Source organism: Bufo bufo, chromosome 6 (genome assembly GCF_905171765.1).
Source record: "Bufo bufo chromosome 6, aBufBuf1.1, whole genome shotgun sequence".
Classification (NCBI taxonomy): Eukaryota; Metazoa; Chordata; class Amphibia; order Anura; family Bufonidae; genus Bufo; species Bufo bufo.
Window position 1 is genome coordinate 410,279,245 of NC_053394.1, and position 26,832 is coordinate 410,306,076.

Below are 26,832 nucleotides of genomic sequence, written 5' to 3' on the forward strand. Positions count from 1 at the left end.
AGTCAGGGCCCTTGTGATGTCATCCACTGACTTGACCTCTGACCTGACAAGACTCCTGTGACATGTGCAGTGTTCCGTCCATTGTCCAGACAAGGTAGGTCCAGCTGCTGCTGCAGATACATAGGAAGTGCTGGACTACTTTTTAGCCTCCAAGTAATCCAGTTTAAATGATAGATCCACAAGAGGGAGACACAGGCAAACTTTACTCATTTAATGAAGCAAGGAAAAATGGTTACATCCAGCCAACTTGCTACAAAAGGGTCAATTCCCAGGGACAACTCAGCATCGCAGGTGTGCACAACAGGCCCAAATCAAACCCAAGGTAATGTGCGTGGAGGTCCAAACACTTCATTCAGGTGATAAGCCAATTGACCCATCAGTCTTAATTGGATTTAGGGTGTGAGGAGACTGGATGGCTGGGTTGCTTGGTGCTGGAACAAACCAACAGCTGATGCAATTAGGAGATTGACAGACTAGATGCAGGTATGCAGGAAGCAGCACAGCACTGACTGGGCAGACAGAGGAGAAGCTGAAGTGCAGACTCCTGAGGGAGGCAGGACACACACAACTTTCCACTTGCTTGCTGGAAGGATGCTTGCAATCAATCAATTTCATTCTGTTTTTCATACTGGATTAGAAGGGGTGCACCGGTCCTGGAGGTACTGCAATACCAGGTCAATGCGTGGAGTGGACAGAGCAAGCTCTTTTTCCATCTCCCTGTTCGAAAAATCCATTTAATATATGGTCCCCAGATAGGGGATGTATCAGATATTAAACTGATAAGAACAGATTTTTTTTTATTTGTTGATATTTACCCATCAAGGGGTAAAATCATTTGTTAAAACATTGAAATTTACATTACATAAATATTATAAAACCATTTTTTTCAAATAGACTCATTAAAATGACAGGTTTTACAAATTCATATAATAGACCCCCATTCCCTTAAAAATCACTAATGGCACATAAAAGTGTTCTCTTCTTATCTATTAAATAATAATTGTACAATTCATCTAAAACCATCTTTAAAACATTTTCTTCCGTAATAACATCGTGCTTAAAACATAAAATGTTCCGGGCTGACCATAGAGCCACTTTAACACAGTTTGTGATCTTCCATGCCATAGTCTTTTTGATTCTTGAAGGGCACTCCAGACACCTATAAAAAAACACCGTCCATAGTTAGCGCTTTCAGTCCTGTTATTTTCTTCATCAAGGGGAGCATTTTTCTCCATATTTTTTTAGCAAAGTAACAATACCAAAATAAATGAAAAATGTCCTCCTCCTCTCTGCATGCTCCCCTGGGACACTCCGCGGTGCTTGTCAGTCCTCTTCGATGCTGGAATGCCCGGCATGGAAGACACTCGTGTATGCAGCTCCAGGCCAGGTCCTTCTGTGTGTTAAAAAGATAGTTCACAGTAATATCCTTATAAATTTGATTACATTTATTTTCATTAAAATTTTTAATAGGGGCCATCATCTTTTCATCATTAATTTCTTTTAAAATCGCTCTACTATTCTTTAAAACTTCAACCCTCTTTATTCGTTATTTTCTCTAAAATCTTGTAAAAACTTGACAGGTTAAAAGAATAAGGAGAATTTAAACCGTTTGAAACTAACCATTCTTCCTCATAAAATAACCAGTATTATGACCAATAATTATCTTTAAAACAGGAGCTAAAATATTTTATTAAAGGAAAGGTTTTAAGATCAGGAAAGTCTTTTCCGCCTTTACATTTATGAAGCATTACCGTATTTCTCCGCAACTTGTCCATCTTGGAACCCCAGAAGAAATTAAAACAAGCTTTATTAATTTTTTTTAAAAATACGGTCGCATGGAGGGAACACCATGCTAAGATACAGTAATATCGGTAAAATTATCATTAAAACCTTCCCCTCCATCGTCAGCTTCCTTAGATTCCACATGCATAATTTATTATTTACCTTTTCTGTAATCGTATCCCAATTCCTGAGGCCGTCATTAGACTCACTGAAGGTGATTCCTAAAATTTTTATTGACTCAGATTCAGGAATGTCAATATCATTTAAAACCATCTCTCCGACATTTAAAATATTACTTTTGTTAAAATTAATTTTAAAACCGGAGGCATGGCAAAAGTATTCTACTTGCTTTGTAGCTTTTTAAATTGCAGGGGTGTCCCTACAAATCACTGCAACATCATCCATGTACCCCACTAGTTTTGCCTCTAGGCCACCCCCGCCCGGCAGGGGGACTCCATGTATCCGCTTATCTTTTCTTATCATAATTAAAAGAGGCTCCAAGGCGCAAATAAAAAGTAGTGGGGACAAGGGACACCCCTGTTTCACACCAGATTTTAAAATGACATCCTGAGTAGAGTTGAGCGAACACCTGGATGTTCGGGTTCGAGAAGTTCGGCCGAACTTCCCGGAAATGATCGGGTTCGGGATCCGAACCCGAACCCGAACCCCATTGAAGTCAATGGGGACCCGAACCTTTGGGCACTAAAAAGGCTGTAAAACAGCCCAGGAAAGAGATAGAGGGCTGCAAAAGGCAGCAACATGTAGGTAAATCCCCTGCAAACAAATGTGGATAGCGAAATGAATTAAAATAAAAATAAAAAAAATAAAAATGACCCAATATCAATTGGACAGAGGTCCCATAGCAGAGAATCTGGCTTCACGTCAGCAGAAAATCAGTCTCTTCATGCCATAGCAAAGAATCTGGCTTCATGTCACCCACCACTGGAAGAGGCCACTGTCACATATTTAGGCCCCGGCACCCAGACAGAGGAGAGCGGTCCCGTAACAGAGAATCTGGCCTTATGTCAGCACAGAATCTGTCTTCATGTCATAGCAGAGAATCAGGCTTCACGTCACCCACCACTGGAACAGGCCACTGTCACACATTTAGGCCCAGGCACCCAGGCAGAGGAGAGAGGTCCCGTAACAGAGAACCTGGCCTTAGGTCAGCACAGAATCTGTCTTCATGTCATATCAGAGAATCAGGCTTCACGTCACCCACCACTGGAACAGGCCACTGTCACACATTTAGGCCCAGGCACCCAGGCAGAGGAGAGAGGTCCCGTAACAGAGAATCTGGCCTTATGTCAGCGCAGAATCTGTCTTCATGTCATAGCAGAGAATCAGGCTTCACGTCACCCACCATTGGAACAGGCCACTGTCACACATTTAGGCCCAGGCACCCAGGCAGAGGAGAGAGGTCCCGTAACAGAGAATCTGGCCTTATGTCAGCGCAGAATCTGTCTTCATGTCATAGCAGAGAATCAGGCTTCACGTCACCCACCACTGGAACAGGCCACTGTCACACATTTAGGCCCAGGCACCCAGGCAGAGGAGAGAGGTCCCGTAACAGAGAATCTGGCCTTATGTCAGCGCAGAATCTGTCTTCATGTCATAGCAGAGAATCAGGCTTCACGTCGCCCACCACTGGAACACATTTAGGCCCAGGCACCCAGGCAGAGGAGAGAGGTCCCGTAACAGAGAATCTGGCCTTATGTAAGCGCAGAATCTGTCTTCATGTCATAGCAGAGAATCAGGCTTCACGTCACCCACCACTGGAACAGGCCACTGTCACACATTTAGACCCAGGCAGAGGAGAGAGGTCTCGTAACTGAGAATCTGGCCTTATGTCAGCGCAGAATCTGTCTTCACGTCACCCACCACTGGAACAGGCCACTGTCACATATATAGGCCCAGGCACCCAGGCAGAGGAGAGAGGTCGCGTAACAGAGAATCTGGCTTCATGTCAGCACAGAATAAGTCTTCATGTCATAGCAGAGAATCAGGCTTCACGTCACCCACCACTGGAACAGGCCACTGTCACACATTTAGGCCCCGGCACCCAGACAGAGGAGAGGTTCATTCACCTTTGGGTTGCCCCGCAATATAATGGTAAAATGAAATTAAAAATAGTATTGAATGAGGAAGTGCCCTGGAGTAGAATAATATATTGTTAAGGGGAGGTAGTTAATATCTAATCTGCACAAGGGATGGACAGGTCCTGTGGGATCCATGCCTGGTTCATTTTTATGAACGTCAGCTTGTCCACATTGGCTGTAGACAGGCGGCTGCGTTTGTCTGTAATGACGCCCCCTGCCGTGCTGAATACACGTTCAGACAAAACGCTGGCCGCCGGGCAGGCCAGCACCTCCAAGGCATAAAAGGCTAGCTCTGGCCACGTGGACAATTTGGAGACCCAGAAGTTGAATGGGGCCGAACCATCAGTCAGTACGTGGAGGGGTGTGCACAGGTACTGTTCCACCATGTTAGTGAAATGTTGCCTCCTGCTAACACGTTCCGTTTCAGGTGGTGGTGCAGTTAGCTGAGGCGTGTTGACAAAACTTTTCCACATCTCTGCCATGCTAACCCTGCCCTCAGAGGAGCTGGCCGTGACACAGCTGCGTTGGCGACCTCTTGCTCCTCCTCTGCCTTCGCCTTGGGCTTCCACTGGTTCCCCTGTGACATTTGGGAATGCTCTCAGTAGCGCGTCTACCAACGTGCGCTTGTACTCGCGCATCTTCCTATCACGCTCCAGTGTAGGAAGTAAGGTGTGCACATTGTCTTTGTACCAAGGATCCAGCAGGGTGGCAACCCAGTAGTCCGCACACGTTAAAATGTGGGCAACTCTGCTGTCGTTGCGCAGGCACTGCAGCATGTAGTCGCTCATGTGTGCCAGGCTGCCCAGAGGTAAGGACAAGCTGTCCTCTGTGGGAGGCGTATCGTCATCGTCCTGAGTTTCCCCCCAGCCACGCACCAGTGATGGGCCCGAGCTGCTTTGGGTGCCACCCCGCTGTGAACATGCTTCATCCTCATCCTCCTCCTCATCCTCGTCCTCCTCGTCCTCCAGTAGTGGGCCCTGTCTGGCCACATTTGTACCTGGCCTCTGGTGTTGCAAAAAACCTCCCTCTGAGTCACTTCGAAGAGACTGGCCTGAAAGTGCTAAAAATGACCCCTCCTCTTCCTAAGTGTTTTCTCAAGGAGACATAGAAGTGGTATTGTAACGCTGATAATGGCGTCTTCGCCACTGGCCATGTTGGTGGAGTACTCGAAACAACGCAACAGGGCACACAGGTCTCGCATGGAGGCCCAGTCATTGGTGGTGAAGTGTGTCTGATCCGCAGTGCGACTGACCCGTGCGTGCTGCAGCTGAAACTCCACTATGGCCTGCTGCTGCTCGCACAGTCTGTCCAGCATATGCAAGGTGGAGTTCCACCTGGTGGGCACGTCGCATATGAGGCGGTGAGCGGGAAGGCCGAAGTTACGCTGTAGCGCAGACAGGCGAGCAGCGGCAGGGTGTGAACGCCGGAAGCGCGAACAGACGGCCCGCACTTTATGCAGCAGCTCTGACATGTCGGGGTAGTTGCGAATGAACTTCTGCACCACCAAATTCAGCACATGCGCCAGGCAAGGGATGTGCGTCAAACCGGCTAGTCCCAGAGCTGCAACGAGATTTCGCCCATTATCGCACACCACCAGGCCGGGCTCACCGGCAGCAACCACTCGTCGGTCTGTTGTTCTATACCCCGCCACAACTCCTGTGCGGTGTGGGGCCTGTCCCCCAAACATATGAGTTTCAGAATGGCCTGCTGACGTTTACCCCGGGCTGTGCTGAAGTTGGTGGTGAAGGTGTGTGGCAGACTGGATGAGCAGGTGGAAGAAGAGGAGGAGGAAGCTGAGTAGGAGGAGGAGACAGGAGGCAAAGAATGTTGCCCTGCGATCCTTGGCGGCGGAAGGACGTGCGCCAAACAGCTCTCCGCCTGGGCCCAGCCGCCACTACATTTACCCAGTGTGCAGTTAGGGAGATATAGCGTCCCTGGCCGTGCTTACTGGTCCACGTATCTGTGGTTAGGTGGACCTTGCCACAGATGGCGTTGCGCAGTGCACACTTGATTTTATCGGACACTTGTTTGTGCAGGGAAGGCACGGCTCTCTTGGAGAAGTAGTGGCGGCTGGGAACAACATACTGTGGGACAGCAAGTGACATGAGCTGTTTGAAGCTGTGTGTGTCCACCAGCCTAAATGACAGCATTTCATAGGCCAGTAGTTTAGAAATGCTGGCATTCAGGGCCAGGGATCGAGGGTGGCTAGGTGGGAATTTACGGTTTCTCTCAAATGTTTGTGAGATGGAGAGCTGAACGCTGCCATGTGACATGGTTGAGATGCTTTGTGACGCAGGTGGTGGTGTTGGTGGTACAGCCCATGTTTGCTGGGCGGCAGGTGCCAACGTTCCTTCAGAGGCAGAGGAAGAGGCCGAGGCGGCGGCAGCAGTAGCAGAAGAGGCAGAGGCGGCGGCAGCAGCAGAAGAGGTAGCAGGGGGAGCCTGAGTGAGTTCCTTGTTTTTAAGGTGTTTACTCCACTGCAGTTCATGCTTTGCATGCATGTGCCTGGTCATGCAGGTTGTGCTAAGGTTCAGAACGTTAATGCCTCGCTTCAGGCTCTGATGGCACAGCGTGCAAACCACTCGGGTCTTGTCGTCAGCACATTGTTTGAAGAAGTGCCATGCCAGGGAACTCCTTGAAGCTGCCTTTGGGGTGCTCGGTCCCAGATAGCGGCGGTCAGTAGCAGGCGGAGTCTCTTGGCGGCGGGTGTTCTGATTTTGCCCACTGCTCCCTCTTTTGCTACGCTGTTGGCTCGGTCTCACCACTGCCTCTTCCTCCAAACTGTGAAAGTCAGTGGCACGACCTTCATTCCATGTGGGGTCTAGGACCTCATCGTCCCCTGCATCGTCTTCCACCCAGTCTTGATCCCTGACCTCCTGTTCAGTCTGCACACTGCAGAAAGACGCAGCAGTTGGCACCTGTGTTTCGTCATCATCAGAGACGTGCTGAGGTGGTATTCCCATGTCCTCATCATCAGGAAAAATAAGTGGTTGTGCGTTAGTGCATTCTATCTCTTCCACCCCTGGGGAAGGGCTAGGTGGATGCCCTTGGGAAACCCTGGCAGCAGAGTCTTCAAACAGCATAAGAGACTGCTGCATAACTTGAGGCTCAGACAGTTTCCCTGATATGCATGGGGGTGATGTGACAGACCGATGGGCTTGGTTTTCATGCGCCATCTGTGCGCTTTCTGCAGAAGACTGGGTGGGAGATAATGTGAACGTGCTGGATCCACTGTCGGCCACCCAATTGACTATTGCCTGTACCTGCTCAGGCCTTACCATCCTTAGAACGTCATTGGGCCCCACCAAATATCGCTGTAAATTCTGCTGGCTACTGGGACCTGAGGTAGTTGGTTCACTAGGACGTGTGGCTGTGGCAGAACGGCCACGTCCTCACCCAGCACCAGAGGGTCCACTAACACCACCACGACCATGTCCACGTCCGCGTCCCTTATTAGATGTTTTCCTTATTGTTCCCGTTCACCACAATTTTGAGAATGGCAAATTTGGGAATAGTTTTTCAACCCAGAACAAAAAATGTGCTTTTACGTTCACTAAAAATAACTTGACCAGCTAAAACAGTACAGATTTGGTTGAATAGAAATGTCAGGCCTGTTTTTTTTTGCGCTGTGTGACAGGTATAGGTTTAATCACAGAATCTGCACGGTAGCGTGTGTCTTAGGTTTTTCTGAATGACACTATCAGCACCTTCAATGTAAGATTTCAAGTAGGCCTCAAATACCAGAAACTAGTTATTTTGAGAATGGCAAATTTGGGAATGGTTTTTCAACCCAGAACAAAAAGTCTGCTTTTACGGTCACTACAAATAACTTGACCAGCTAAAACAGTACAGATTTGGTTGAATAGAAATGTCAGGTCTATTTTTTAGGCGCTGGGTGACAGGCTCAACTTGCCCCTGATGTAGTATATGGCCAAAAAATAACCACACTGTTGATGGTTAAATGCACTTGGGTGACACAGGCTCAGCCTGCACCAGATGTAGTATATGGCCAAAAAATAACCAGACTGTTGATGGTTAAATGCACTTCGGTGACACAGGCTCAGCCTGCAGCTGATGTAGGATATAGCACAAAATAACCACACTATTGATGGTTAAATACACTTGGTGATAGCTTGTGCTGGCGCACCACAAGTCACAAAATGGCCGCCGATCACCCCAGAAAAAAAGTGATCTAAAAACGCTCTGGGCAGCCTCAAAAAAGTGAGCAAGTCAATATTAGCACTTCAATGATCCACAGCTGCAGATCGATCACAGAATGAAGTCTTTTGGAGGAGTTAATCTGCCTAATCTCGCCCTAACGTCGCAGCTGCAACCTCTCCCTATGCTTGAATCAGCAGAGTGACGTGCAGTGCAACGTGACCCAAGCTTATATAGAGGCTGGGTCACATGCTGCACTGGCCAATCACAGCCATGCCAATAGTAGGCAAGGCTGTGATGGCCTCTTGGGGCAAGTAGTATGACGCTTGTTGATTGGCTGCTTTGCAGCCTTTCAAAAAGCGCCAAGAAAGCGCCGAACACCGAACCCGAACCCAGACTTTTACGAAAATGTTCGGGTCCGTGTCACGGACACCCCAAAATTCGGTACGAACCCGAACTATACAGTTCGGGTTCGCTCATCCCTAATCCTGAGTCTTAAAACCATTGACTAAAATCTTGCTTGTACAGGTTATAAAAAGCTCTCAAAGATTGTATAAACCTCTCTGGTATACCGATTTTCTTTTAAACCTGAAAAAGATAAAAATACGATACACGGTCAAATGCCTTCTCAAAATCTAAAGATAAAATAGCAACTTTTCCTTTTCTTTCATTCGTATTATTAATAATATCTTTTAAAAGGTTAATATTGTCCCAGATACTTCTCCCGGGCACCCCACAGACTTGATTTTGGTGGATGAACTTGTGAATTATTTTTTTAAGTCTGTTTGCGCACAATTTTGCCATAATCTTATAGTCGCAGCATAATAGAGTGATAGGTCTCCAATTTCTTATGTCGGTTTTATCACCTTTTTTATATAATAGGGAAACCTCACCTTTCTTCCAGGAACCCGGGAGAGTCTTGGACCTAAAAACCTCTTTAAAAAGAGCAAATACATCCTCTTTTAAAATACCATAAAAGGTAATATAAAACTCAATGGGTATAGCATCGGGGCCAGGCACTTTCTCCTTCTTAAAACTCTTAATTGTTTCTAAAACTTCTTGTTCGGTAATCTCCTGTAATAAAAATCTTTGAGAGCTAGGATCTAAAACATTCTCAATCCCCTTCAGTGAGTCTTTCATAAAATGCTTATCTATTTTTTTCTCATTAAACAGGTCAGAATAAAACTCATGCACTTTCTTTAAAATACCTTTTATATTTGTTTTCCCCCCAAGCTCCTCAATCTGGGTACGCTTATCCTGTATTTTTTTAAAAAGTACCTGGAGCAGGTTTCATTTTCTTCGAGATGCTTCACTTTTGAATGAAAGATAATTTCCTTGCCCTTCTGCTCCAGGCACTGCGAAATTTCTTTTTTTGTATCTAAAATTTCTTTTTTCATATCAATACCCAGATCGCGGAGCTTGTACTGTGTCTGCAGACGGGTATTTAAATCATCATAAAATTTCTTTTTTTCTTGGGCATTACTTTTTCCCCTATTAATAAAAAAGGTCTTAATCTTTTTTTTCATAGTTTTCCACCATTCGGTAATAGGTCTTCTGGGGTTCCTTACCCATCTGCAGCGCTTGTAAAACACAATAAAATCAGATAAAACTTTGGGGTCTTTTAAAAGGGAGACCTTTAGCTTCCATGTCTTTTTCTTTTTGTAATTGCCACCAAGCTGCACCTTAAAAGATAATAACTTATGGTCTGAAAAAATATTAGTTAAAAGTTTACAATTAAAAGGCAGTACTTGATAAGAGCAGAAGATAAAATCGATTCTAGACTTACAAGTCGCGTTACCCCAGGTAACGCCGGCCTCTTCAGATAAATGACTATTATACTTTTTAAAAATGTCAGTGAGCTTGAAATCTATGACAATATTTTTGAGCAGAGAGGAGGATCTGTCATAGTTCCTGCTCACTGCGTTAGAGAACCGGCGTTCACCTCTTAAAATACAATTAAAATCTCCTGCTAAAATCAATGGCTCTGAATCATTTATAAAAAGGGGTAAAATCTCCAGCATTTCAGTCCTTTCTTTTTTGTCAGTAAAACCATAAAAAATTTAAAAACTGCCATCTAATACCATCAATAAAAACTTTAACTAATAAAATTCTCCCTGGTAAAATCTCATTAACATGATCTATTAAATAATAAATAAAATAGCCACACCCCCCGATTTGTTACAATTTGAACCGGACCAAACAGTTGGTCCGAGTTTCCAGTCATTTTTGTATTTTTTGTAGTTTGACTGTGGGGGATGCAGCATTCCTATAAAAAGAACACCGTTGCAGATAAAATTGATAAATAATTTAAAAGTGCAATTCTCCTGGATCTAGAATGTACACTTCTGGTGTTCAGGGAAATGCCGTTTAAAATAGCCATGATAAAAGATTAAAAAGGGAGTTTTTCGTTATCTTACCTCGGCACAGCTTCAGACAGCATCAGCAGGGCCAGAGTACTCGCATCCACTTTCTTCACCACCTAGTGCCCCAGATGTTACGATGTTCATCGATCCTGTAGGAGAGGAGCTACCATTGCTCAGCAGACCCCCCTCTCCCATCGGCATACCGTCCAGAGATAGCTGCCACACCGAGCTCACGGCCGCTACATCAGGTCTCGGAGCCACGGCGTCATCCCTCTCCCTTTCCGGGGCAGAGGTCTTGTTCAAGATCGTTTCTGGCACAGTGTATATTGTGGCCTCCATATCACCACTTGGGTGAGAGGAGAGACTTGGTTGGCTGCCTCCAGGATCCGCCACTGGTCCCCCAGTTGGCTTTCCCCTTCGGCCTTCTCTCACCACCGATGAAAAGTGTCTCCTCTTTTTGGACGCCGCGGCTCCACCTGGATCCTCTGGGGTATGCCCAGGGACCGAGTGCGGGCCAGGCGGATCAGCTTCATTCGATCCGCCCCCTTTCTCCATCTCTGGAGGGGGCTTACTCGTCGGCTGATCACTGGACTTTCTCTTATTCCGCTTTTCCCTCGGTTCACCTGATTAGGGGGTTTGCTCGTGGTGTCCATTCGCTCCGGCTCCTCTCCTTGGGGCTGTGGTTCGGCTTGTTCTCCCTTTTCCTGCTCCATCTGTTCCTCTGGCTGCGCCTCGGACCTGTGTTTAAAAGGACAATCATGAGAGAGATGCCCAAGTCTTGTACAAGCATAACATTTTTTCCGTGCGGCGCACTCCCTGGTCTCGTGTTGAGTGCTGCAGCAGTTTTTACATGTGCTCATGCATCTCTCTGCGTAATGTCCGTATTGTTTGCAAATTCTACAGAATGGTGGCATATTGGAAAAAAAACATGTCACCCACCATGTCTCCCAATTTAAAACGTGCTGGGGGTAAGATGAAGCCTCCTGGATGTTTGGGTTCACGGTTACAGATGACTTTAAACAGCCATTTTGAAGTCCAGATCCTGGCAGTATTCAAAATTTTTCTCACTGTAATAATTTTCCTAAAATATGTGGATAAAAACGCGGTAATGGTGTTAAGATCTGCAAAGGGTGAATACATTTTTATGACAACATTTAGAGATTCATCAATTTCGTACTCATAAATTATAAGACCTTGTACCCTTGCATCGTTCATACTTTGTGGAATCTTATTTCAAACTTTTAAAAATACAGTTTTGGGTAAAAGTGACGTCATACACACATCTCTTTGGATAGTCTTTCCTCTACTAAATAAAGAAGATTATACCCTTCTTTTTTAACCTCTGTGACATACAAACGAACGGTATCTTTAATTTTAGCATACTCCGGGACCTGGTGCTCATCGTCTTCTACTTTTCTAGGCACATTTTCTCTCAAATTTTCGGTTCCACCTCGAGATTCATCTTTCTTATCTTCCTCTTTTCTTTGGGTTCCTTCGTCTTTGGAATTGTTCCTTGGAGCTTCTCCTCTCCATTAAAATAAATCCGTCATCTCCAATTCCTCTGGCTCTACCGGTGACTCCGTCTCTTCCTCCTCCTCCGCCTCCTCCGACTCCGTCTCCTCCTCCTCCTGGGTCGTCAGCCATGCTGTTGCTTGGCGTTGGTATCTATGAATAAAGATACGTATGCTCCCCTAGCCGTCCTGAGACTTCTAGGGGTAACGGGGGATCACAACCCGACGCTCCCGAGATTAAGCCTCTCTCCCAATAGCAGCAGGGGGGTAAATCCCAGGCAATAAACCTGGACGATCTCTCCAGGCCGAGAGAGAGGGTACCCGAGAGCTACCTTCTGATGCAGAAACAAGTGCAGACCACAAGGATACTACACTTGATCTTAGCCAAAAGGCCGAGAAGTGATAACCTGAAAGGATAGTGGTAGGTTGTGCTGGCTCACTAGCAAGTAGTTAAGGTATGGTGCTGCAAGCTCATATAGAGGGAATCACCCCACCCTCTCTTAAAGGCAAATGTAGTAATAGGAAAATGAGCGAGCACTCATACACTTGGCAACCAGATTGACATGTGCAGAAAATATTTATTAAATCCCCATAAAATACAAGTAATAAAATTTATAAGAACAATGTAGCAATAATATACAACATTACAGTCACATATATTGTGGTAGATATGATCGACACTATATTCATATGACTCAATAGTGTCGATAAATTCAATAATATATATCACACCAAAAAACTTCAAGTATATGCTGTTATTTGGGAAGAGGGGGCATTATCTTCTAGCACTCTATCCCAGTTTGGGAAACTGAATGTCACTGAAAATGTTGTAGGTGTATTCACTGGGAGCGCAAAATGTTCATAACCTGATAACCTGAAAGGGTTCGCAGTACAGGCCGATGGTCCCCAATGAAGAGCACTTCTGAAGGCAATAGACTACAGGCCCCAGCCCCAGACACAGTCCGGGAGGCTTCTTTCTCTCACAAACCAGGGAAAACGTGTGTGCGTCCTACGCTCAGAAATCACCAGCATGCTCCTCTTCGTGTTCGCTATCTGCATAGCTCCGCCCACCAGCAACTTTTGGCCACGCCTTTTCTTCGTACGCAATTCCTGGTGCCAAAGCACGCCAAGCAGAAAACATGATTTGAGGAGTGAATGTAGAAGTAGTAGTGAAGAAAAAAAAAGGGTATGCATTGTTGATTGTGATGTCAGGGCCCCATTGTTGAGTGTTCCGTCAGGGCCCTTGTGATGTCATCCACTGACCTGACCTTACTTGACCTCTGACCTGACAAGCCTCCTGTGACACGTGCAGTGTTCTGTCCATTGTCCAGACAAGGTAGGTCCAGCTGCTGCTGCTGCAGATACATAGGAAGTGCTGGACTACTTTTTAGCCTCCAAGTAATCCAGTTCAAATGATAGATCCACAAGAGGGAGACACAGGCAAACTTTACTCATTTAATGAAGCAAGGAAAAATAGTTACATCCAGCCAACTTGCTACAAAAGGGTCAATTCCTAGGGACAACTCAGCATCGCAGGTGTGCACAACAGGCCCAAATCAAACCCAAGGTAATGTGCGTGGAGGTCCAAACACTTCATTCAGGTGATAAGCCAATTGACCCATCAGTCTTAATTGGATTTAGGGTGTGAGGAGACTGGCTGGCTGGGTTGCTTGGTGCTGGAACAAACCAACAGATGATGAAATTAGGAGATTGACAGACTAGATGCAGAAAGCAGCACTGCACTGACTGGGCAGACAGAGGAGAAGCTGAAGTGCAGACTCCTGAAGGAGGCAGATAGGGGACGTATCAGATATTAAACTGATAAGAACAGATTTTTTTTACATTTTTTTTTTTTTATTACCATTCAGGTTTGAATAAAAGCAACTAAAAAGTTTTTCTCAAAGTCTCAAGATCACTTATGCGTTGCAATTCAAACTTCATCATCATGGCATATTATTTATTTTCCAATTAAATGATATAGTACAAAGAAGAAGAAAAAAACTCAAACATCCTAATTCACTAAATACCTCCATTTCTTACATTTCCATACACCTTCCGAATCAACACCCAAATTTTTTTTTCTATCCCATACATATATAACATATAATCTAGATAACATCAACTTAACACACTCAGATACCGGCACTACCTTTCTCTTAAATACAATCAAATTCCTAACATACCATAAGCTTTCCATCATACATATCATAATAAACCATAATAACCTCTCATTCATCTTACCACATGCTCCTAATCCAAACAAAGCTACTTTCCATGTTACGTTTGTAACACCAGTCAACTCCTTAACCAATCTTTCCACATTCTTCCATACTAAACTTGAATATTCACAATCCCAAAACAGATGTTTTACAGTCTCTCTCTTGCTCCACATCCTTCCCTCGGACACATTTCTGATTTTATTAGATCCCTTCTTTTTTGCGTTTCTCTTACAGGCAAAATATTTTGACAACTCATCCAAACAACCTCTTTCTGCCTATTGGACACTCCAGAAAAGGACATTTTTTTCCCATACTCTCATTGTCTCATTCTGTCCTAATCCATTAATATCACAAGCAATCTCTTTTTCACGTAATCACTTCATTACCTTCTTTTATCTTTAAACTCATCCATTTTGACTGCAAACAAATCAAACTTCATAACAAATTTTTCAATCATTACATGCCATACTGGACATTTAAAAGATACAGTCACCCTAGCATCCCGTTTAACCCACCTTAATCCATACAACATCCAACCCGCCATGTACTTAACCATACATGCACTTTTATTATTTTTCCCTAGTAATATCACCGTCATTTTGATATAACTTAAGACAAAAAAAACACTTAAAATTTGGAAAATCAAGCCCGCCATTCTGAATCAACTTATACACATGCTCACGCTTCAACTTCTCCATCCGACTACCCCACAAAAAAGTAAAACACATTTTCTCCACCATCATCACCTTTTTCACATAAGTAGGGTATACCATAAATATTGACAAAATAATAGGTAACACAATTGCTTTTATATTCAAAACCTTTCCATTCAATGTCAGATCTCTCATTCTCCAAAAATGTAATTTCCTTTCGATTCGCTTACCACAATCATCCTTACCGAACGGCGCTCGCCCATCTCTTAGGACCGACTGACCCATGTTCAACTGCTGTTCACATGGAACCCTTCTCCACTTCGGCCTTCCAAGTTCTCATTTGAATATTTGCTACTACCACCAAGATCTGCAGCCGCGGCGGGTCCGCCCGGGCCCTCACCCTGGGCTTCCGCGCGCACACGCGGCGGCCCTCCTACTCATCGCGGCTTAGCCCCCCCGCGGTCGGCCGGCGAAGGACGGGTATTCCCGACGCTCCAGCGCCATCCATTTTCAGGGCTAGTTGATTCGGCAGGTGAGTTGTTACACACTCCTTAGCGGATTACGACTTCCATAGCCACCGTCCTGCTGTCTATATCAACCAACACCTTTTCTGGGGTCTGATGAGCGTCGGCATAGGGCGCCTTAACCCGGCGTTCGGTTCATTTCGCAGTTCTGCTTACCAAAAGTGGCCCACTGGGCGCTCTCATTCCACGCCCGGCTTCTTACCCATTTAAAGTTTGAGAATAGGTTGAGATCGTTTCGGCCCCAAGACCTCTAATCATTCGCTTTACCGGCTAAAACGGCTTTGAGAGGGTTGGTACGAGTGAGCGCCAGCTATCGTGAGGGAAACTTCGGAGGGAACCAGCTACTAGATGGTTCGATTAGTCTTTCACCCCTATACCCAGGTCGGACGACCGATTTGCACGTCAGGACCGCTGCGGACCTCCACCAGAGTTTCCTCTGGCTTCGCCCTGCCCAGCCAGAGGAAACTCTGGTGGAGGTCCGCAGTATGGAGCCGCACTCCTCCCGGGGACAACCCCTTTCCTCAGAGTTCCTGTACTTCAGGTTGTCCCTTACATACAGCCTCCCGTGAAAGCAGCGCCAAGCCAAGTCCCAAAACTTCAAGGGGATCCTTGCAGAATTTAGCAACTGTAACCCCCTGTCTAGATCCCGGCTTGGGCAATCCTTGAGGGCCAGGGGCTTTTGGAAGTGGGACAACAAGACCCTCTCTTCAAGGGACCTCCTTGACAGAGTCCTGATTTCCCCTACCTCCAAACCCCACCGGCAGATTACCTTCAGAATCGGGGTGACGTGAGGCGTACGCAAGTCCTTCACTTGCCCTCCCGTCTCCCATTCCTGGAAGAAAGGCCGAAACCACCCCCGGCAGGAGACTACCCACGGAGAAGCCCTCTCCATCCAGAGGTTTGCCAGATTTACCTTAACAAATGTGTTCACAAGAAACACCACGGGGTTGACCATAGATAACCCCCCTAGTCTCCTCGTGCGGTAAGTCACCTCCCTCTTGATCAGGTCTAGTCTATTCCCCCATAAGAGCTGTAAGAACAGACTGTAAACCCGAGTCCAGAGAGGCTCTGGCAAGATACACACACTACCCAAATAAATCAGCAAAGGGAGCAGAAAAGCTTTGATCAGGTGCACCCTTTCCCTGAGGGTCCAAGACCAGCCCTTCCACTGGTGTCGACCCTCTGAGCGGTGATCTTAAGCCTGTCGTCCAAATTTTGGGTGGGATAATCCCCATGGCCGAAATGGATGCCTAGGACTTTGGCTGACGACTGGGGCTCTGGGAGGGTGTCCGGGAGATCGAAAGCTGGATCGCCCCCTCCCAGCCAGAGACTCTCACACTTATCCCGGTTAATCATGGACCCGGATGCCTCCGAGTAGTGGTCCACCTCAGACATCACGTATTCCGCCTTTCGAGGACACGAAAATGGTGACATCATCAGCGAACGCTACTGTCCTCAGAGTGGCTTCCGGCGCCGCCGGATCCATCCCGACTCCCTCCAGCGGTCCACGATTGACCCTCTTAAGAAAGGGATCAATCGCGAACACGTATAAAAGCGGGCTCAAAGGACAACCCTGGCGAACGCCAAACCAACCGTTCACAAGCGGGAAACTCTCCGCCCCCGCATACAAGATCTTTAACCAATCGACAAACCCCCCTGGAAGGCCATACTTCAGAAGGACCGACCAGAGGTACTCGTGGTTCACCCGATCAAATGCCTTTGCTTGATCTAAGGACAGCATGTACCCCCTCCAATGGCCTGCCCTACTCTGTTCCACTGCCTCTCGGACACCGAGGACAGCACTAAAAGTGCTGCGGCCTGGAACTGAGCAATGCTGAGCCACCGAAAGAAGTCGAGGCGCGAACTTCACCAGCCTGTTAAACAGTATCTTGGCCAGAATCTTTCTGTCCATATTGAGAAGTGCTATGGGACGCCAGTTCTCAATACGGCTCGGATCTTTACCCTTTGACAGAAGGATCAGGGCTGACCTCCTCATTGACTGAGGCAGAGTGCCCGAGGATAGACACTCATTGAATACCTCAGTCAAGAGGGGACATAAAGAGTCCTTAAAGGTCTTATAAAACTCGGATGTTAAGCCATCCGGGCCTGGCGACTTCTTCAGAGCTAACCCTTCCACTGCCAGGATAACTTCCTCCTTCCTGATCTCTTTTGACGTTTTGGTAGAGGTGATCTCAGCCAGGAACGCCGACATCTTGTCCCGATCCAGATCCCTCTTCCCCAAGAGGCACGAGTAAAAGGATCTGACGACTTCCAGGATCCCTGATCTGGACCTGTTCAGAGACCCCGTACCATCAACCAGTCCTGTTATTAACTTACTCTTCACTGACATCTTACAGTTTCTGTAGGGGTCGGGCGAGCGGTACCTCCCGAAGTCCCTCTCAAAAACCAAAGACGTGTGTCTATCATACTGGCACCTCTTGAGCAAAGATTTCACCCTAGAGATATCCTCGCGGCTACCTCCAGTCGAGACCAGATCTTCGAGTTTCCTCCTCAGACTCTGATACAGGCGATACCTGTCCAGAGACCTGAGGCTCGAGAGCTGGCGGAAGAACTTTGCAGCCCGGTCTTTGAATACCTCCCACCACTCTGACTTAGTGTCACAGAAATCCAGCAAAGCTACCTGATTCTGAAGAAAGTCCTCAAAGGATTGTCTCACCTCTGCTTCCTCCAGGATTCCCGCATTCAGCTTCCAGTAACCTCTTCCCATTTGGGGGGATTCTGAAATATTCAGACAGAACATAATCAGACAGTGGTCGGGGAATTCTACCTCCACAACCCTTAAGGGCGAGAAAATAGCCTCCTCATTAAAAAAAAAACCTGTCTATTCTAGACCTAATCCTATCTCCTCTATAGTAAGTGAAACCCCCGTGGTCTGGGGTGTGCCTGATGTGGACATCCACCAGACGAGCCTCACTAGCTATGCTATTTAAAGCTATACTATCATAAGCCAGCCGGTCTCTGGTGCCTCCCCTATCTTGGGACCTTATGATGGTGTTAAAGTCCCCACCAAAGACCACTTGCCGGCTTGTAAAAAGGAAAGGCTTGATCCTCATAAAGAGACATTTCCTGTCCCACTTGGACTGGGGCCCATAGATATTGATTAGGCGCAGTTCCTGTCCCTTCATGAGGATATCCAAAATCAAACACCTCCCCATTTCCAGCTCAACCACCCGTCGGCATTATACCGGTACGGTGAAAAGAACCGCCACTCCGCTATACGGCTCAGCCGCAAGAGACCAGAAGGAGGGCCCAGATCTCCACTTCCTCTTCGCCTTATGCACTTCTGCCAAGTTTGACAGTCTGGTCTCCTGCAAAAATAAAACATCAGCTTCAACTCGGCTGAAAAAATCAAAGGCTGTATAGCGAGCCGCATCAGATTTAATGCTGGCGACATTAATGGTCGCCAGTGTCAGCTGAGTGGGTACCGCCATACTTGGTGTTTAAGCTGAATGTCCTCCTTCCTTCCCAACCTTCTTACCTCTCCCGGGGCTGTCCTCTAAGGCGGCACAACCTCTTTTGAGAGAGACGGTGGTGTCCATTCCATCTGTCACCACCGCTCCCTCTTGCGTACCGCCCCTGCCTTTCTTAGTTCCGGGAATCGGCTTTGCCTCCTTTTCTGGGGACCTTACATCCACACCAGAGAGGGGCACGGGGCCTCCTGGAAGCCCTCCCACCTTCGCCCCCAGATCCCCACTTCCTACCTCCTCCACGGATGAGGAGGAGGCGGAGGTCTCATCCAAAGTGAGATACCGGTTGGAGAGCTCAAGAGGGGAGCCAGTTACGCCTTCCCTGGCTTTTTTGAGTACCGTTTCCGTCTGTTGGTATAGGACCCAGTCTCACTACCCTCTGCTGCGCTTTCGTAGTGCGAAGACTGGGTCCCATCGGCTCGGTCTAGTCTCTCGATTTCCGCACTTAGCTCCCTGTCCCCTAGGGTCTCCGAACTACGGGAGTCAGCCACTTGGGGAGGGGCAGACATCACCCCATTGTGGCAGGGTTCCTTCTGCTCCCTCTCCGCCTGGCGTCCCTCCCTCCGCCTCTGCCGGGACGGACCGCTCTTGGTCTTCACCGACCCCTCAACTCGACTGTCTCCGCCAGCACCCGCCTCAGCCGAAGGGACCTCCCGGCCCACTTCTGCGTGAGCTCGGGCCGCATTGACCTCTGAGAGGGGACAGCGACTAAATAGGTGTCCGAGCACACCACACAAGTTGCACCTAATCTCCCCACAAGATGCGGCAAGGTGACCTGTCCCTCCACACAACGCGCACTTCTGCACTTGGCAGCTGGCGCTGAAGTGTGAAGGGCTGCCACACTTGTGACAGAGCTTAGGCTGCCCCCTGTAGAAAACAAGAATCCTATCCCGGCCGATGAAGGCAGAGGATGGAATGTGGGAAACCGTACTTCCCAGACATTTCAACTTCACATTGAAAGTCCAGGCTCCCGACCAAATGCCAAATTCGTCCAGGTTTTTGGATGGTACACCCTGGACGTCACCATATCAACGCAAGAAAGTGATTCGTTACGGGTCAAAATGGTCACTTTCTTGACGTTGTTCTGTCGGGTTATCGCCTGGGCGAAAAACCCCTTCCAATCCGGTAAGTTCTTCACCAGCTCATACCCGGACCAGAAAAAGCTCTAGGCCCTCCGGCTGGGCAAAGTAGATGTCGAACTCCCTGGAACCATAGGGATGTATCAGGGCGAAAATGTCAGCCACCCTGAAACCCATCTCAAGCAGGAGCTCCACCACCCTTTTCCTTGCCCACATGTGCGCCGACAGGAGGATGCCCGGACGGACCCCCAGACACGCCCCTGCCATGCCCACGGCCACGCCCCTGCACACCGCCGCCTCCTTTGATCCCCGCCGCACGTTTGCAGCTGCAGGCGGGGACCCAGAGCTATCACCGCCCTGTGTAGGAGGGACGTGACCTCATCATCACACCGCCCCAGCACCACCCTACACACCGGGACAGCAGGCAGGGCGGTAGTTAGAGCGGCGGGCGGGGCCTCCCGATTTTCCTGCCCACCCCCTCCACTTTCAATACATGGCTGCTGGTTCCCTCCTTCCACAGGCACCTCCTCCCTGCCTCCACATGCAAGGATGGCGTCCTGCGCTATTTTGGGCAGCACAATCTCCCCGCTCCTCCGCTCAGACACCACCCCAGATGCCGAGACAGGGAGTTTAGCGGGATACACGCCTGGTGAAGACTTTTTAGCCTCCACCAAGCGTGTATAGACCAAACGAGTCTGGATGTTTTCTTGCTGTTTTTCTTTTTTTTCCTTCTTGCCACCTCTCTCATCCTCGTCCACGTCCAGCAGGTCTTCTCCAAAGGCAAAACCCTGAAGGTCCATCGCTGGCGATTCCAGCATTCGGATTTCTCTCAGCAAACCGGGCTCCTCACTGCTACTCTCCATGGCTGATGTCTCATCTGAAGATGGCAACGCAGGTAAGTGTATTTGCTCCTGCTCCGGCGGAATGCCACTGTATCCCTCCATCACTGGGGTTACCGGGAGGGCTGGTTCAGATTGCAAGGTTTGGGGGCATGCTTGGGATGCCAGAGATTCGGAGTCCATTTCTAACTCCTCCTCCTCACTCTCCGCACCCCCGCACGGCTCCCCTCTCCCCACAGCCTCCATCTTCCTGAACCGATCCCCATTTACAAGTTTTTCCCTGAAGGGACCACTTCCCTCCAGTAATTGTTCTTGCTGCCTCAGAGAGGCCTCCAGGTCCTCTTTCAGGACCCTAATCTTCTCTCTGAGGGGGGGCTTCTTTGAATTAGAGGAGATGGTGGATCTGGCCCTCGTCTCCTTTAACTCCTTCCTTACGGCTTTGAGGTGCCGTCCCAGCGCATCATATTCCCGTAGGTGGGCTGCTACACGAGAGCTGTAGGTGAGGGTGCTCTCTCCCTCCCACCGGGACCCCCATCCTACCTGGGACGACACCTCTCGGCCTCTTGCTGGTAGACCTTTCCTTCCTGATGTCCTCGGGTCCTCAGGGGGGACTTGGCTACCTCCGCGTCCAGTTGTTCTCACCCCCTCGCCGCCGTCGTTCAGGGTCGGTCTCCGCACGTCCATGCTCCCCTCCGACCCAAGCCGGGTAGCAGGGGCACCCTTGCGGGATAACATGGGTGTAGGACCCTGCCAAACTCCCTAGGGAGAGGCAGGGCCTGGGCTGGGGAGAGGTGGTAGAGAACTCCCCGCAGGTCTGGAACTCCTCCTGGGGAACAGATGGTAGGAAAATCCCCAGGAAGGCCTGTGCTTCGGATGTTTAGGAGCTCAAGTGAAACACCTCCTACTCTTTTATTAAATTTTATACAAAAATACAAAACCTTGCCATAGTAAAATACAAACACAACACAGCATTATACATGACGCATAAAACCCAAACTGGCCCAGCTTCATTCATACTCCTCTCTATCTTCATAAATGCATAAAGGAAAACTAAAAATAAGTTGGTAAACAGACACAAAAACAAAAGGAAACTTAACCATCCGGTCTGACTGAAACCCTATATACAATATATACAATACCAAAGAAATAGAATAAAACAAAGCTAAAGAAATAGAATAAAACAAAAATAAAAGACAACTTGTCAAACAAAATAAATCCAATAATATTTATATATATATATATATTTTTTTTTTTTTTCCCCATCACCTTTTTATAATAAATAACAGAATACACCTATAAGCATAGCTCACTTATCCTACTCTATCCCTAACAAAATTGATTATCTTCCACTTCCCCTAAATACCCAGGGCTGACCTCCGCCTCATGTCTGTTGCATGTCCGCATAGTCCGAGGCCAGCCCTCCACCACCACCCACATCCAGCCCCTCGCCCCATGTCCTCCCATGTCCGCATAGTCCAGGGCTGGATGCAGGCCTCCCCACACAAATAACCCCCCCCCCCTCCCCTGCCCACCCAACCTAACTACAACCCTTTTACCCTACTATAACACAAATTCTACAATATATACAATATACACAATATTCCAATAATAACACTTACAAATAACAACATATAACAACATTAATGAAATTACCCGAAGGCCTAGGTTCAGTTTACCTGAAACCCTTCTTCAAAAACTTTTTTCTTTTTCAAAACAAAAATTCTAATGTGCCAGCATTAGCCCACCACCAGGAAGGAGTACTACTTGACTAAGGCACATCAAAGGTGAAGCCCCTCCAGAGGTAAGAGACTCCATCAGTACCCAGTCTTTCGCACTCAAGAGAACTGACCTTCCCCAGGTCACCTAGGATGTTCCTACATACCTCTTCCACAGGGAGGACTTTCTGTTGAGTGGTCACTAAACACTGTGCATTCCACGTGAAAATCCTAACCACTATGCTAACTAAAAACGCAGTGCAAGGGTCCCTCCTACCCAGGCCTTTGAACATTCCATAGGCCCACTCCGCATAGGAGAGGTCGGCCAGCCTAGGCCAGCCGATGGAGGCTCCCACCCGTTTGTACACTTCTGTATTAAAGGGACACCGAAGCAGGAAGTGCTCCATGCTTTCTAATGCAGAGCCACACTCCTCCCGGGGGCAACCCCTTTCCTCAGAGTTCCTGTACTTCAGGTTGTCCCTCACATACAGCTTCCCGTGAAAGCAGCGCCAAGTCAAGTCCCAATACTTCAAGGGGATCCTTGCTGAATTTAACAACTGCAACCCCCCGTCTAGATCCCGACTTGGGCAATCCTTAAGGGACAGGGGCTTTTGGAAGTGGGTCAACAAGACCCTCTCGTCAAGGGATCTCCTTGACAGGATCCTGATCTCCCTCACCTCCAAACCCCACCGGCGGATCACCTTCAGAGTCGGGGTGACATAAGCCGGGAGATATCCGTGCGGCGTACGCAAATCCTTCACACGCCCTCCAGTCTCCCATTGCTGGAAGAAAGGCAGAAACCAACCCCTGCAAGAGACTATCCACGGAGGAGCCCTCTCCTTCCAGAGTTCTGCTAGGTTGATCTTAACAAAGGTGTTCACAAGGAACACCACGGGGTTGATCATACCCAACCCCCCTAGTCTCCTCATGCGATAAGTCACTTCCCTCTTGACTAGGTTCAGCCTATTCCCCCATAACAGTTGGAAGAACAGGCTGTAGACCCGAGTCCAGAGAGGCTCTGGCAGGATACATACACTGGCCAAATAGATCAGCAAAGGGAGAAGGTAAGTTTTGATCAGGCTCACCCTCTCCCTGAGGGTCAAGGACCAACCCTTCCACTGGTCGACCTTCTGAGCGGCGATCTTAAGCCTGCCATCCCAATTTTGAGTGGGGTAATCCCCATGACAAAAATGCACGCCTAAGATTTTAGCTGACGGCTGGGGCTCTGGAAGGGTGTCCGGGAGAACAAAAGATGGATCTCCGCCTCCCAGCCAGAGACTCTCACACTTATCCCGGTTGATCAACGACCCGGAAGCCTCCGAGTAGTGCCCCACCTCAGACATCACATATTCCGCGAAAATAGTGACATCGTCAGCGTACGCCACAACCCTAAGAGTGGCTTCTGGCTCCGCCGGATCCATCCTGACTCCCGCCAACGGTCCACGATCAAGCCTCTTTAGAAGAGGATCAATCGCGAACACGTTTAAAAGCAGGCTCAACGGACAACCCTGGCAGACTCCAGACCCGACCAACCATTCACCAGCGGGAAACTCTCTGCCCCTGAGTATAAGATCTTTAACCAATTGACAAACCCCTCCGGCAGGCCATATCTCAGAAGGACCGACCAGAGGTACTCGTGATTAACCTGATCAAAGGCCTTTGCTTGATCCAAGGACAGCAAGTACCCCTTCCAGCCACCCGCCCTACTCTGCTTCACTGCCTCTCTGACACCGAGTACAGCACTAAAAGTGCTCCGGCCTGGAACAGAGCAATGTTGGGTGCCCAAAAGGAGCCGGGGTGCAAACTCCACCAACCGATTAAACAGTATCCTGGCCAGAATCTTCCTGTCCATATTGAGAAGCGCTATGGGACGCCAATTCTCAATACGGCTCGGATCCTTACCTTTTGACAGAAGGATCAGGGCTGACCTCCTCATTGACTGAGGCAGAGTGCCCGAGGATAAACACTCATTGACATAAAGAGTCCTTAAAGGCCTTATAAAACTCAGATGTTAAGCCATCCGGGCCTGGCGACTTCTTCAGAGCTAACCCTTCCACCGACAGGATAACTTCCTCCTTTCTAATCTCTTCTGTCAAAGCGCCAAGAGAGAGATGAGCTCCTGACTCAGGGATGGCCTCGGTCATGAAAGCCGAAATCCTGTCCCGATCCAGATCCCTCCTCCCCAAGAGGTGCGAGTAGAAAGATTCAACGATTTCCAAGATCCCTGATCTGGACAGATTCAGTGATCCTGTATCATCAATCAGACCCGTCACCAGTTTACTCTTCACTGACATCTTACAGTTTCTGTAGGGGTCGGGCGAGCGGTACCTCCCGAAATCCCTCTCAAAAACCAAGGATGCGTGTCTATCATACTGGCACCTATTAAGCAAGGATTTCACCCTGGAGATCTCCTCTCGGCTACCCCCAGTCAAGACCAGATGTTCGAGTTTCCTCCTCAGACCCTGATACAAGCGGTACCTGTCCAGGGACCTGAGGCTTGAAAGCTGACTGAAGAATTGTGCTACCCGTTCTTTGAACATCTCCCACCACTCAGACTTAGTGTCACATAGGTCCACTTGACTCTGAAGAAAGTCCTCAAAGGATTGTCTCACCTCTGCTTCCTCCAGGAGGGCCGAATTTAGCTTTCAATAACCCCTTCCCATTTGGGGGGACTCTTAAACATTCAAAGAAAACACAATTAGACAGTGATCGGAGAATTCCACTTCAACAACCTTTAAGGGTGAAAAAGTAGTCTCCTCCTTTAAAAAAAACCTGTCTATTCTAGACCTAGTCTGGCTACCTTGGAAGAAAGTGAACCCACCGTGACCTGGGGTGTGCCTAATGTGGACATCCACCAGGCGAGCCTCACTAGCTATGCTATTCAGGGCTATACTATCATAAGCCAGCCGATCTTTGGCGCCTCCCCTATCTTGGGACCTCGTGATTGTATTGAAGTCCCCGCCAAAGATCACCTCCCGACTCGTAAAAAGGAAGGGTTTTATCCTCATGAAGAGACTCTTCCGGTCCCACTTGGTTTGGGGACCATAAATGTTTATCAAACGAAGTTCCTGTCCCCTCATGAGGACATCTAAGATCAGGCACCTTCCCATTTCTAACTCGATCACCCGTCTGCTTTCTACTGGTGCGGTAAAAAGCACCGCCACTCCGCTATACGGCTCAGCCGCAAGAGACCAATATGATGGATCTAACCTCCACTCCTTTTTTGCTTTATGTATGGCCGCCAAATCTGGCAGCCTGGTCTCTTGCAAGAATAAAATGTCAGCTTTAATTCGGCTGAGAAAATCAAAGGCTGCGAATCTAGCCGCATCTGACTTGATACTGGCGACATTAATGGTCGCCAGAGTCAACGGAGTGAGTGCCGCAATAAAGAGTGATTGAGTTAGACGGCCTACCTCCTCCCCCTCCTTCTCCCTTTCTTATCTTTCTTCTTCTTACCCTTCCCGGGGCTGTCCTCTAAGGTGGTCCGGTTTCTTTTGAGAGAGGTGGTGGTGTCCATCACATTGGTCACCCCCAACTCCCCCTCCGCACCACCCTTGTCGTTCCCATTTCCAATGGCTGGACCCGCCTCCCCACCAGGGAGAGGCGCTGGCCCTTCTTGAGGCTCCTTCTCTTGCCCCTCCGGCACCCCACCTTCAACCTCCTCCCCATCAGGAGTGGAGGCGGAGATCTCATCCAAGATGAGGTACCGGTTGGAAAGATCCAGGGGAAGAGAACCAGGATTGGAAAGATCCAGGGAAGAGCTGGCTTCACCTTCCCTGGCAACACTGGCCGGGCTAGATCTTATTTTGGTCAGACATTTCCTTTTATTTGGCTCTGTCACATCCCCCTGTGACGCACTTTCGTAGCAGGAGGACAGACACTCCTCGGAACGGGCTAGTCTCCTGAGTTCCTTATTCACCGCCGAAACCCCCAGGGTCTCAGTGCCAGGAGAGGCAGCCTCCTGGGAGGGAACAGACATCACCCCAGGACGGTGTTCCGTCCGTTCCCTCTCCATTTGACGCCTCTCATTCCGCCTCTGCTGGGACGGACTAACCTTCTTCTTCACTGACCCCTCTGCTCTACTTCCTTCGCCAGTTTTACTCGCCTCGGCCGCGGCTGCCTCCCGGCCCACCTCTGCAATAGAGCGAGGGCAACGGCTGAATGGATGACCTAGCTCACCACACAGGTTACATCTAATCTGTTTACAAGATGCAGCTAGATGACCCTCACCCCCACACAATGCGCACTTCTGCACTTGGCAGCTGGCACTAAAGTGTGAAGGGCTGCCGCACTTGTAACACAGCTTAGGCTGTCCCCTGTAGAACACCATGATTCTATCCTTTCCGAGAAAAGCAGAATATGGTATGTGGGAAACTGACCCCCCGGAATGCTTCAACTTCAT

The 26,832-nt window shown here is 48.3% G+C and overlaps 1 long non-coding RNA gene, 1 other non-coding gene and 1 pseudogene across 2 annotated transcripts in view; all 3 read right to left on the bottom strand.

Moving 5' to 3' along the window:
• The window catches only part of LOC121004602, a 110,525-nt gene that overhangs the window by 75,220 nt on the left and 8,473 nt on the right, over positions 1–26,832 (bottom strand). The gene's annotated exons all lie outside the window — the stretch shown is intronic.
• On the bottom strand, positions 638–827 carry LOC121006422. The gene has a single exon (XR_005780268.1). It is a non-coding gene; the product is annotated as a U2 spliceosomal RNA (small nuclear RNA).
• Positions 12,226–12,317, bottom strand: LOC121006654 (annotated as a pseudogene).